Source organism: Nothobranchius furzeri, chromosome 13 (genome assembly GCF_043380555.1).
Source record: "Nothobranchius furzeri strain GRZ-AD chromosome 13, NfurGRZ-RIMD1, whole genome shotgun sequence".
NCBI lineage: Eukaryota > Metazoa > Chordata > Actinopteri > Cyprinodontiformes > Nothobranchiidae > Nothobranchius > Nothobranchius furzeri.
The window spans coordinates 25,204,403-25,216,673 of record NC_091753.1 but is presented as its reverse complement, the minus strand read 5'-3'; the positions used below and the strand labels follow the sequence as shown (position 1 = coordinate 25,216,673).

Sequence of the window (12,271 nt, the reverse complement as noted above, 5' to 3'; positions counted from 1 at the left end):
TACTACCTCTTACATGAGCTGTCTTTTGTGAGCACAATTTCATTTGTAGACCTGTGCAATGACAATAAATTATCTTGAATCTTGAATCTAGTTTAAAAAAAACAATACGTAAACGTTGTTACCTGTGGAGCAGAAAGGATGCGACCTCGGCGTAACTCCTCAGACTTTGATGGTCCTTCAGTTAATTCCATCAACAGAATGCAATGCCGACTGCTGTTTTCTGGCAATGTAGTTACCGGATCTGCCCGGGGTCCTGCGAATGCTGATGATGTCACCATACTACGGCAATTCTGCTCGGCCAAAATATATTGCATTTCTTTTTTGATTCTGTTCTTTCACACATTTTGACATTAGTTTAGCAGTTTTGTTTTTAAATAAAATTTTCTTACTGCCTAAATGTTTTCGAAAGTGGTAACTTAACTTGCGTAAGTCGTACGTCCAGCCGATCATCTAGTGTGACGTCATCGACAGGCACAGAACCCCAAACTGGCCAGAACAAAACATGACGCCTAATATGGCGTACCCCAGAGACGCTAGACCCGCGCCCTCGTACTTTAGACATGATTTTTATGGTTATATTGTACGAAGCTGCCAATAATTTTCAACAAGTGGACGTCTTTTATTAATTTTCAGCAATATTTCGATGGATATTTCCAGAGATCAACAGTAAAGTACGCATTATCTCTTTAAAAACTGAGACTTTGCTAACACATCTACTCCACACAAAAGACTAAGTTAAAGAAAGATGCTTTTCTAATTCAGACCTGAGTACATAGTTGAAAAAAACCATAAAATTCCCACAACAGACAAAGCTTTGGTGCATCAAGAGGAATGTGTGTCTGTTGAGCTGCAGGAACTCCACATCAATCAAATCAAATCCACAGTAGATAACCGGTTGTAACTAAAATCTCTTCTGACCTCAGCCCTGAACACACAAGCTGGAGATAGATTTTATGAGGAAGGTGCAACTGTTCTAGGAAAAGACACCAATAACTGTTTTTTTTATTATCATTCTGCTCTAACTCTCTCTCTAGTGGCAGCAAAAGGTCACTCATAATGTTGAATTTAAATCAATTGTATGTATTTTAATGGCAACATGCTTATTTTGTTTTAACTTAGCAACTGCTGTTATCTCATATTGCTCCATCTGCTATAGGGTGTGTTTTCAGTCTAATGCTCATGTCAATGACAGATAAACTAAATTGTGCTAAAATCTAAAAATACTTGAGAATAATTTCAAAACACTTTGCAGTTGGACTGCAAAGCCTGTACCCATCATCAGTTCCTGATTTAAAGCCTTAAAGGCTGAATTCACAAAAAATATACTTTATATATACTGCAGAATCTCACGCCGAAGCCTCAGTGACGAAAGACCTTGCTCTGATCAGAGCTACGTGAGACACTTCAGGATGTTTAACTACATTCATTCACTCATTTCATTTATAAAGCACCATCCACTACCTCAGCAGAAGTCCAAGGAAGAATAAGAAGGATGCATACCTCCAGTTTGTCTTCCTCCACAGCAAGGTGTATTTCTTTAATTCATTTTGACGGGGCAATACACGTAAAAGGACACACTGCTTATCCTAAATGTGCACATTTTATTTATAAGACTAGGAATAAAACAGCAAACCCAGGCAAAAATGAACAGGACACGAGAACTAACAGGATCACGAGGGTCATAAAACTACCGATAAAGAGTAAAGCACATAAAGGTTTTTGTCGCTAAAGAGGTTGGTCACAGGTTTTATTTTAAGCCTTAAAAGAAGTATCCACCCTATTCCAGCACCGGCTCATATAGAAATGATGATGTGGGCAACATCTGGTCAGATACCGTAAGTGGTGCGAAGCCACTGGCTTGCAGGGGGAGGTTTCGTTGCTAGTAGCAGTTTATTATACCATTTCAAGAGGATTTTAAAAACTATTTGCCACCGAAAAATGTACTTGCATGGCTCGGTAACATGTAGTGCTGTTGGTCGTTGTACTAACTACCAGAGAAAGTTACATTTGTGGCTACAAGAGTGACTGGAAATGATCATTAAACTAAGGATGGACAATATATCGGCATCAATATCGGTATCGGCCGATGTTAGTCATTTTTTAACATATCGGTATCGGTCCGATAAACAAAACCGAGCCGATGTTAACAACCGATATTTTTTCCATCTTGGCTCCATTTGTTTGCTTGTTTCAGAGGGTAGCATAAATGTGTGTGGTGTGTGTACATAATAATGTAAATTCTGCTGATTTTAGCAGCATTAATGTCAGTATATCGGTATCGGCAAATATCAGTTATCGGCCATAATAGTGACATCTGTATCGGCCCAAAAATTTCATATCGGTGCATCACTACATTAAACCTATCATAAAAATGATCTTCCAGAGGATGAAAGGTCTACACCAACAACCCGCTGTTCAGATTTCACCTGGTGTGGAAACTAAAACCCGGGCTTGGTGATAAGGTAAAACCCAGGCTTGGTGATGGGGGATTTGTTCCAAATCTTTGGTGAATGTATGAATGCTTAAAGCTCCGTAGAAAATAATTTCACCCATTTTCATTGACTTGTTGCAATGAAAATGGCATAAAACTTGTTAGATGATTAAACTGGGTGAAATCATAAAGCTTAAAAAATAATGTAAATTTTAGTAAGTACAAAAATTGTAATTTGGAAAAAACAAGAGATTTAAAGATTCCTAATACCCTTTTTGAGCCTTAAGTAGACAAAAAAGTCTCCTGATTTTAATGAGAGTAAATAAGGTCAAATGGTCTGGCTACTGAGTCCTGTCATGTCTGGAAATCCTGCAGCAGCTGCCTTATTCTGCCCAGTTATGGTGCAGCCAGTTATATCATCCTTTCATGGGGGTAACTTGACCTAATTCAGTGACATTAATTTCCTTTGAAACAAAATGCAAAAACTCTCCAACCACTCAGAACACCAGCGGGCTTTAATCCCCATAACGAGTGCACCAAAGTCAGCGTGTGCTAGCATATCCCTAACATTCTGAGGACAGGTCTGGGTTTGTGGAGTTCTGCAAGCCAAACTAATTCATTCAAGCAGGGCTGAGTCAACGTTGCAGAGGGCAAATACTATTTTTCAGCTGATTTACAACAAACCACCAAACTCCATGTGCCAGGGAACTCACCTTATGTTAAACTTTTGTAGATGTGCCTATACGCCAACAGAGAAAACAGTCTGAAAACTCAGTAAACGCCAAACACCATTTTTCCTTCAGAAACCTGGACTGAAGACCTAAACTCTGATTGTGAAACAGAATCAAAAACAGTCCAGAAAATGTGAAATTCAACAGCAAAGGAGAACCAGTCCAAACTCCAACCTGGTTCCAACTGACTGCATGATGAACGTTATGAAACAACTAACGTCTTTCCCAGTGTCTGCTTTATCTCAACACCCAAGACTCGTTTCTGCATCCTGGGTCATGTCAGATTATGTCAATGAACCCAACCGCCCCAAATCATCTTTCCCAAAGATACCTCCAATGCATCTGCCCTGAAATGTTTTACAGCTTTGGCATGTTGTCTTTTATTGCCTCAAATAACCACTCAGATCCTTGTTGTCCAGATGAGATTGCTACTCCATTCCCATGATGAATATGAAAAGGCTATCACCCATAGAGTGATGTACAATAAAACGCGTGAGAAGCAGATTTTTACAACTGACCCCATGTTGAACAATGTGTCCATCTTTTTTAAGAGTTGCTAAAAGGGAAGTCTACTCCCAGCTGCTTTTATGTGTTTTCTGTTGCTTAATTAAAGCCATTTCTGGACTTGATAGCTTAAATGCTCTAAATTAACAAACAGCTGCTTTTTAAACCAGCTCAGAACTGCTTCAAGACAGATTAAAGATAATTTACAGTGACGTAGGTGATCTGCATGAGCAGCAGCGAATTCTTAAAGTCTAGATTCTGGTCTGGATCTGTCATCCAGACAGCATCACACATTGTGTTAGACTATATTTACCTTATAAAATGGGTGTTAATTTCATTCAAAAGCTTGTATTTGTATCAATAAATTGTTTGTTTGGGGAAATTAACATTTTTAAACTTGTACTAAAATACTGGTCATGAGCCTGGTCCAGGGTTAAAGAGCAAGTCACCCCCAAATAAACTTTTTTTTGCTGATAAACTAAATAAACGACTGTCTAATCGTGCTGCAGACACGTGTCGTCAATAATTTGGCACTTCAGTGCATCTTAGTTAAAATTTAAATATTCTGCCTAAAACTGGCAGTGTTGTGCCGTTGTCAGGTAAAAACTCTGCACTGTATTTTAATTTAAATCTGCCACCGCTATTGGCTAAGAAGTATGCTATGATGTAAACTGGTACATTATGATGTCACAATGCTGTCGTGAAACTGAGTGTGTGTGTATTTGTTAGCAGCTCCGCCCCCTCGGTCTGCCAGGCAACAGCATTTGTTGCATTTTTCAAACATGAAGTGGGAGTGGAGTTAGACTCTGGTAGGGGTTGACTTGCTCTTTAAGATCTGGATCTCTAACTGGGTATCAGATCATGTGAAAGTCCACCTGTCTGGGTTCAGCAAACTGTATTAACAGTCCTGTTCATTCTGTCCTTTTCAGTGACATCATCAACCACTGTAACACCTAATTTTGCACATTCATATTAAGGTATTTTAAAATATCAGTGTAAAAGCTCTCAATGTTCTGCAGAATCACAGCATTGTGTTATAGTTCAAGTTAATAAGTCATTGTTTTTTTTTTATTATTATTATTGTGTGGCTACTTATTGGTTGAATTGTTTTACATTTAATTTATAAATGTGCACTTTTTTGAGGTTAAAGCAAATAAAAACGTGGAACTCAGGAAAATAAAAATGGAAAAAGCAGAATTTGGAAAAATAAAAGATTTCAAACAGCATTATTGTAAGATGAAGAATTATTGTTACCGCTCACCCAGAGTGTTACATGATCACTGGCCTTGACGGCTACTGCGTTGTTACGTGTTCATTAGCCTCTGCCAGATGCACACACTAACAGCATGAATGTAGTCGCTGATGTTCTGAAATCACTCAAATAAAGAAACCCGTATGAAAAATGCCCTAAAGCTCAACGTGAAGCTGACCGTCTCAACTTAAATACTGTTTAATCCACTTATTGTGGGAAGAGAGTTTTCTTGAGGCATGGAAATTATATCACATCAATCAAATAACAACTTTAAATCTTCAGCACACATTAGAGCATTTTCACACGTGCAGGCAGTACGCCTTTGTTTATAGGATTTGTGTAAATATGATAGAAGGGATTTTGGTAAACGTATTTTTTTTTTCAAACTGCTTCTTGACATAAAAACATGTTTGTGGCTCTTTTTTTTCAGCGGACAACTTATTGATTTACTCAAAAGAAAACGAAAATGACCACAAAGTGTAGTTACTAAATCCTAAACTGAAAACGCGTGAATGACAACGGCTACGGTATCCTCCAGATGTGTCTGAATTAAAACCGGGTGACATGCTTGTATAAAACCTAACTAATTCGCGTGATCAGCCCCTGTGATGAGCCGTTACCACCGTCAGCATACGTGTCTGTGCCACCCCTGTTCCCCTCAACATTTTTACCAAAAACAAACAAAAACATCACTGGTTGAAACTTTTAAACAAAGGAGAAAGATGGCAAACACAACAGGTTAAAGTCTGAAAAGGGACAAAATATATATATAAAGTTAATCATGGCTTTGTGTTCTCAGAGCGCGTAAAAAGTCCACAGAGGGACAGAGGGAAGGGGGCTACTCCCTGTTCTGTTCGCTAGACCCGGGTCGGAAACACTCACCCGCACCGCTTCAGTCCACGGAAGGACCTCTCCGTCCACAGCTATGATGTTGGAGCCGAGCTCACGCTGCGTTTGTGGACATTCTTTGCACGAGACAAGAAAAATGCCAACGTCTATAAGCGCAGGGCGCGCGCGCACGAGGTCGCACGCGATTGGAAGCAGCGATGCGTTCAGGGCATCGAGAAGCTCGTCCCTCCTAAATCAATGAACACCTCCTCCTCCAGAGGGGCTGACAACTCGGCCTCTCGAGCGTGAGTGTGGTCAGTAGATAGCGGTTTACGGGAAGCCTTTTTTTTCGCAGCGTATCACCGTTTTTCACGCTTTCTTGTTTAGTACGCAACTACGCATGCGCGCGCGGGTACACCCACTAGTCTGGGGAACGGATTAATTCATCAACCTTTCAGCCAGAAAAGTTTTGAGCACAGACTTGCATTATATATATATATATATATATATATATATATATATATATATATATATATATATATATATATATATATATATATAATACTATACATATATTTTTCGTATTTGTATGTGTATGTATATAAGTGTCTTGCCCAAGGTGGAAGGAAGGATCAAACTTGCAACCTTCCAATTACTGGAAAACCCGCTCGACCTCATGCTGCTGTCTGCACTTCATGCACTCAAATCATTTTCTATTAGCATTACAGTCAACTCATATGGAAATGATTTGTGGATGGCTTTACCTTTTTAAACAAACGTTCATCTAACTTTGTTAACATGTAAGGTGAACAGAATAGCGTTTTTCCTGTACAAATTACACTTGGCAAAAAAATGGAAAACATCATTTTGACAGTTGTATTTCTACTTTAAAACAGCTTTTTTGTGGCTGAAAAACCCCATTAACTGTAATATTAATAATTTATGTAATTTACCCAACAAATTATTTAAAAAAATCATAATTTCAAAGCAGTGTTTAATGCAGTTGAATTGGTTTTAGGGTTATTCCAGTGCAAACCTGAACATTTTACACAAATAATTCCTCTGTTTACTGACTTCTATTCAGATGATTTCATGAGAAACATCTGTCATACCTCCCATGATTGTTGTTTTTTACACCTGAAGGCACACACACGTTTCTTGGCAGGGATCTGCCTGATGTGATGGAGAAGAGGTCTCACCTAGCACAGAAGTGAAGCTTGTAACCAAAAACAGATGCATACTGTGTTGTCTTTCAAGTGAGCAACAACGTGAATATGTTGGCACCAGTTATATTTCATACATGGTGAACTTTTGCTGAGACAAGTTGGCTCAAACACATCCAAATGCCGTAGCTGTATAAAAATAGCCTCCTCAGGGGCGGAAACTGATAGTCCTGGTGTTGAAAACATTCGAGATAATCAGTTCTCCCAGATGAGTGATTCTCTGTCTAATGTTATGGTTGATTTCTCCCAGACAGGCAAATATATGAAAGGGTTTTGACTATAACGAAATGTATTATTATATACGAATATCCATCTTCTGAAGGCTACTTCCAACAGGATAAAAAGCTCAGATCATCTCAAACATGATGATGAGCTCAATGGAGTCCAACAACCTCCACAGCCTCTAGATCCCAGTCCAGTCCAGAATCTTTTAGATGTGGACGGGGAATTTACATCACAGCTGGCAAATCTGCACAAACTGTGTGATGCAATTCTGCCATTAAGATAACCTAAAAACTATCGTTTGAGCAAATATTTGCCCGCTCTGGAGACCAAGGACAACGTGTGAGGTTTGCAAACAAATGGAGGCCATTTATCGCTCTTTTACGAGCTCTTTTACAAGCTCATTAATTTCATAGCAACATTGCATGATTATAAATACATGATTGTGTCTTCTTCTTTTTTTTTTTTGTTGTTTTTTGTTCTCTTTTGTTTCTGTTGATGCACCAATGCTGGAATGTGATTTACCAGAGAGACCCTTCCCTGGCCGTAGGAGGCAGTATCTACCTAAATCAGAGTAAGACCGTACCATCGGATGGCTGTTACGGTCAAAAATCTCTGGGAGCGCAACCTCCAGCTACATGACACAGCAGACTCCCTTTCATCACTGGCAACGACCAAAGAGGTAAATGTGTAAAACAACAATGTTTATGAATGGTGAAGGTTTTATGATCGCTTGTTACAAATCAGTAAATGTATTTTTTCCTCATGGGCTCACATACAAGGAAACATGGCATCTAATATGGCGTCGCCCAGAGACTTAGGCCCAATCCCAATACTGGCACTTCCACCCTTGCGCCCTTCAATTGCATGATCCCAACCAGGGGTGTGAGTGCGTAGGTTGTCCCGACTCTCAAGTGCGGAAGTTGATCCCGCCCCTGTTGCACCCTTGAGCCACACTTCATCCAAGTCTGCATTGATTGTGGTATTACCAAGCCCCCACAATGCGAGTAAAAAATTGAGGCCAACGTGGAAGTGAAATAACTTGCAGTTCCACCCTCATCCACTAGGGGCAGGTGTCAGAAGCGAGCAAATCCTCATTGACTCCCATGTTAAAAATACCAATTTCACAGCAAATATAAACATGTTTACAGCCTGGTACCAAAACATGTTTTTTGTTTAAATGATCTAGTTTACACTCATGACAACTCTGAGGGGGGTGAATTTTTTTCTCACTCTTCTGTTTAAGTGTATTAAAAGCCTAAAATTCTGTATGATTAATGGGCATCTGACCCATGTGACCGCAAAGCTAGCTCCGGGGAAAGGCCTCAGCCTGAGCCTCGGCCTCGCCTGAAAACTGTTCGGTCATTTTCAGTCTCTCAACTTAGACCATTAGTTGTAGCGTTTGTGTATTCTTTTTTGGATATTATTTGTGCAATTGTTGGACAAAACGACTTGCTGTGGCATTAATTGCACTAATAGAGCGTCCAATGAGTCTCCACTTCATATTTTTCGGTACGTAAAATTATATTTATGTATTTTAGGTCACTGCCGAGCTGAGCTTAGATTTTAACATGTACTGTTTAACCATGACATTTATATGTAATAAGGTAAAACCCAGTGCATTTAACATAATGCTGCACTTTAGAAAATGGGTTGAAATATAACATGTTGGTGGAGCTGGGTTCCTGATATCGGCTTGTGGAGCTCTCGGGAGACCGATGTTTTCACCCGGTTCTCCCCTCCCCGCAGCTCGGCGCATCTCTGTCTGATCGCAGCTTCTGTCTGCTGCGCGGGCTGCCGGCTTGTGGAGCTCTGGGATGGAAACCTTTCCACCCGGTTGTCCCCAGCGGCAGCTCTGCGCATCTCAGATCGCAGCGGCGCTTGTCTGCTGTGCGGCTGTCGGCTTGTGGAGCTCTTGGGAGACCTCTGTGTTCCACCCGGTTTTACCCAGCGGTCAGCCCGGCGTATCTCTGACTCAGAAGCTCTGGTGTTGTGCACAGTTAGCTCCAGTTGTAGCTAGGTTGCTACCTCCATTAGCTTAGCTCCCACCTCCGTGTTAGCTTTGGGTTAGCTTCAGCTTAGCTTGTAGCTAGTTCAACCGGGTGTCGTCAGCTGATCCCGGCCTTACAGCCCCACCCTCAGCTCCACCTCTCTTCCCTTTTGTGGAATTGTCTGGGCTTGACGGAACCTGTGACACAGTCAAAATGGCGGTGGTGGCCACCTCCCATTTTTCTTCAAAAACGTGTTATTGTAGTCTATGGAAACCCATTGTCCAATATTTATATGTCGATGGGTATTACCCACAATCCATTTCTGCAGGAGAAAAGGCTCAAGTACCTTTTCTGAAACTATGTTTTTTCGAATGAAAGCCGTTCATTTTAGGACGATTAGTTGATGCTCTTGCAGAAACGCATGTAAATTTATTTCAAATAATTGTTTTTTTGAAAGTTAATAAAGTTTTTTTAAAGTATCACAGCAACCAGCATCCCGGCATGCGTTGAAATCGATGACACAACACTCCCTGTCTCAATTCGGCAATTATTTGCACGCTTGTATACTACGTACTCGAGCCTTACAGCACACTTCCTCCAAGTGCACGTTGTTGAAGACCGCCGGGCGAGTACTGGGATTGGGTCATGTATAACTTAATCAGGCATTTATTTTAGACCCCATTTTTAAAGTTAGATGTTACAAAGCTGCCAAAATTTTTCCACTACTGGACATCATTTAATCTATTTTCAACAACATTTTGACGGATATTTCCAGAGATTAACTACACATTCTCTCTTCAATTGTAAACTCATAAACTCAGCTTTGTCTGCAAAATAGTCACTTAATAGAAACATTTCATAAAATCAAACCAAAATACCTGTGGGGTTTAAACATTTGCTTTTTTCTCTTCCTGTTTCAGGATGGTCTTCTTTGCACATAGCTCGCCCGTTTTGGGGGCTTCCCTGCATGTCAGCTTATTTACCTTCAGAAGTTCCTGAGAGCTTGATTCGTGTTCAGTCAGCTGCTTCATATTATTCAGTTCTTTGCTGAAAATCATAACGTGTTCATCCTGCCTCAATTACAGAAAATTAAACGTTCATGACATCCTTAATCAGATCACGGTTCAGTTTTGATCATTTTTGTCAAAAGGAAAGAGAAAGGCCTGACGTTATTCCATAAAATCAGAATAACAGATGTACAATTTTATTGTAAGAATAACTTTTAACAATAAAATAAAACTCTTAAGTGTTTACAAAACTAAAGACCATCCAAACTCGGCTATGGAGCAAATAAGACATAATTTTCTAACAGATGATGTATTGCCCCATCAAACATCTGCTGTTGGAATGGAATTACGAAGAGCTTATACACACATGTCTTGTTCAATGAAACTACACACTTAAAACTGCTGGGTTAAAAATAACCCAATTTAGGTTGTTTTGTAACCCAGGTGCTGGGTCAAAAAGGGACCGACCCAATGTTGTTGTTTTTTTAACCAAACAGGGTTGGGTTATGAGTTTGACCCAGCTTATTGGGTTATGCTTTCTACCCAATCAATGGGTTAAAATGACCCAACTGTATAGTTAGGACTACCTAAAACGGGGTTAAAAATAAAACCCCACTTCTGGGTTATTAAATTACTAAAGCTTGGATTAAAATGACCCAATTCTATAGTAAATACAATACAATAAATAAAATACAAATTGAATAATTCAATAAAATTTAAACTCTTTATTAGTAACATCTTACCTTATTTTAAATCCTTACTGGTGTGAAGCTCCATTAATGTCCGTGTCAACCTCTGGTTTAAAATGGTGAAGCAGGCTCACAGACAAGGGGGAGAATCTTACTATTTCCTGCATTTGTTACTCCAATACGCTGGGTCAGAATTTTTAACCCAATGATGTGTTAAATTGACCCAACCTCTAAAAATTCAGCCTTAACCCAGCAGCTGGGTTAGAAAAATATCCCAGCATTTTTAAGAGTGTAATATAACGTGCATGTAAGAACTTCACACATTTTTCAACTTGTGTTTGGTTGATTATTTCTTTGTCATAGCAATGCTTCTTGCATACATCTTATATAGGGAGCCTAAATCTCCTCCTCTTGCGGTTGGCTCATGGGTCTCCTGAACAAAAGAAAATGAATGTCGATGAACAAGGCCATAAAGTTATTTTTCAGTCAGCTTTGCCTTATGCCCTGAAATGTATGAACTTCGATTTAAATAAAGTTAAAGTCCCATTAGTCATCACACACTGGTGAAATTCCTCTTCACATTTGACCCTTCCCCATGGGGAGTGGTGAGCTGCAGCGGTGGCTTTGCTCGGGAACTATTTGGTGGTTTTACCCCCCAATCCAACCCCTTAAAGCTGAATGTCAAGCAGGGAGGCACTGGGTCCTAATTTTTGTGAAAGCCTTAGCTATGACTTAATTGGAATTTGAACCCCAATCCTAGGGTGGACTCTACCACTAGGCCACCGAGAAGGTAAAATAGTCAATAATTATGTGTGTTTCGACTATGTCTGTGTCGTGTAATTTGAGATTTATTTGCTTTCAGAGATCTGTAATTAAAAAGACTACAAATCAGACATTGCATGCATGACATCACAGCAGGATCTCTTCTGCCCCAGCGTAGCTGCCACTTTCATGGCCAGATTTATGGTGGTTTCCTCCACGTTGCCTTATGTTTAGTTATCCTTCTCTCGTCCTGGAAGAGGGATGCAAAACTCAGCCATTTTTTTCTCTTTGTCTGCTTTGATAATGTAAATTTGCTGAGTTGAGCAGTGTCACACAAAACCTAAAGCAACTTTTGCCACCTGTGGAAAATAGGCGCTTTCTTGGCATCAAAATGTGTCTTTAAAATTCGCGGACATCACATGTGAAATTCATGGCACATATGAAACAGGATCAGAAAATAACTTATAGACTACCATTTGTTTGTTTGGCAATGCAGCCCATGGTCTAGAAGTAGGCTCCCTATTGCTGGAAAACTTATATTTTTGCAGAACTTCTTAGTGATAAGTGATGCCATGTGGTCTAAGAAGAAAAGATTCTTTGTAATCACAAATGAAATGGCACAGTTTATTGA

General features: G+C 39.8%; 1 protein-coding gene across 2 annotated transcripts in view; it reads right to left on the bottom strand.

Moving 5' to 3' along the window:
• st3gal4 (ST3 beta-galactoside alpha-2,3-sialyltransferase 4) overlaps positions 1-6,120 on the bottom strand; it is a 47,106-nt gene extending 40,986 nt beyond the window's left edge. Inside the window, exon 1 of one of the 2 annotated variants that reach the window (XM_054742859.2) lies at positions 5,801-6,120. The gene's annotated coding sequence lies outside the window, so the exon portion shown is untranslated. Of the gene's footprint in view, positions 1-3,144; positions 4,075-5,800 lie in introns of those variants that run through there. The other variant, XM_070543422.1, reaches the window with a different exon arrangement.
• Positions 6,121-12,271: the final 6,151 nt, after the last annotated feature.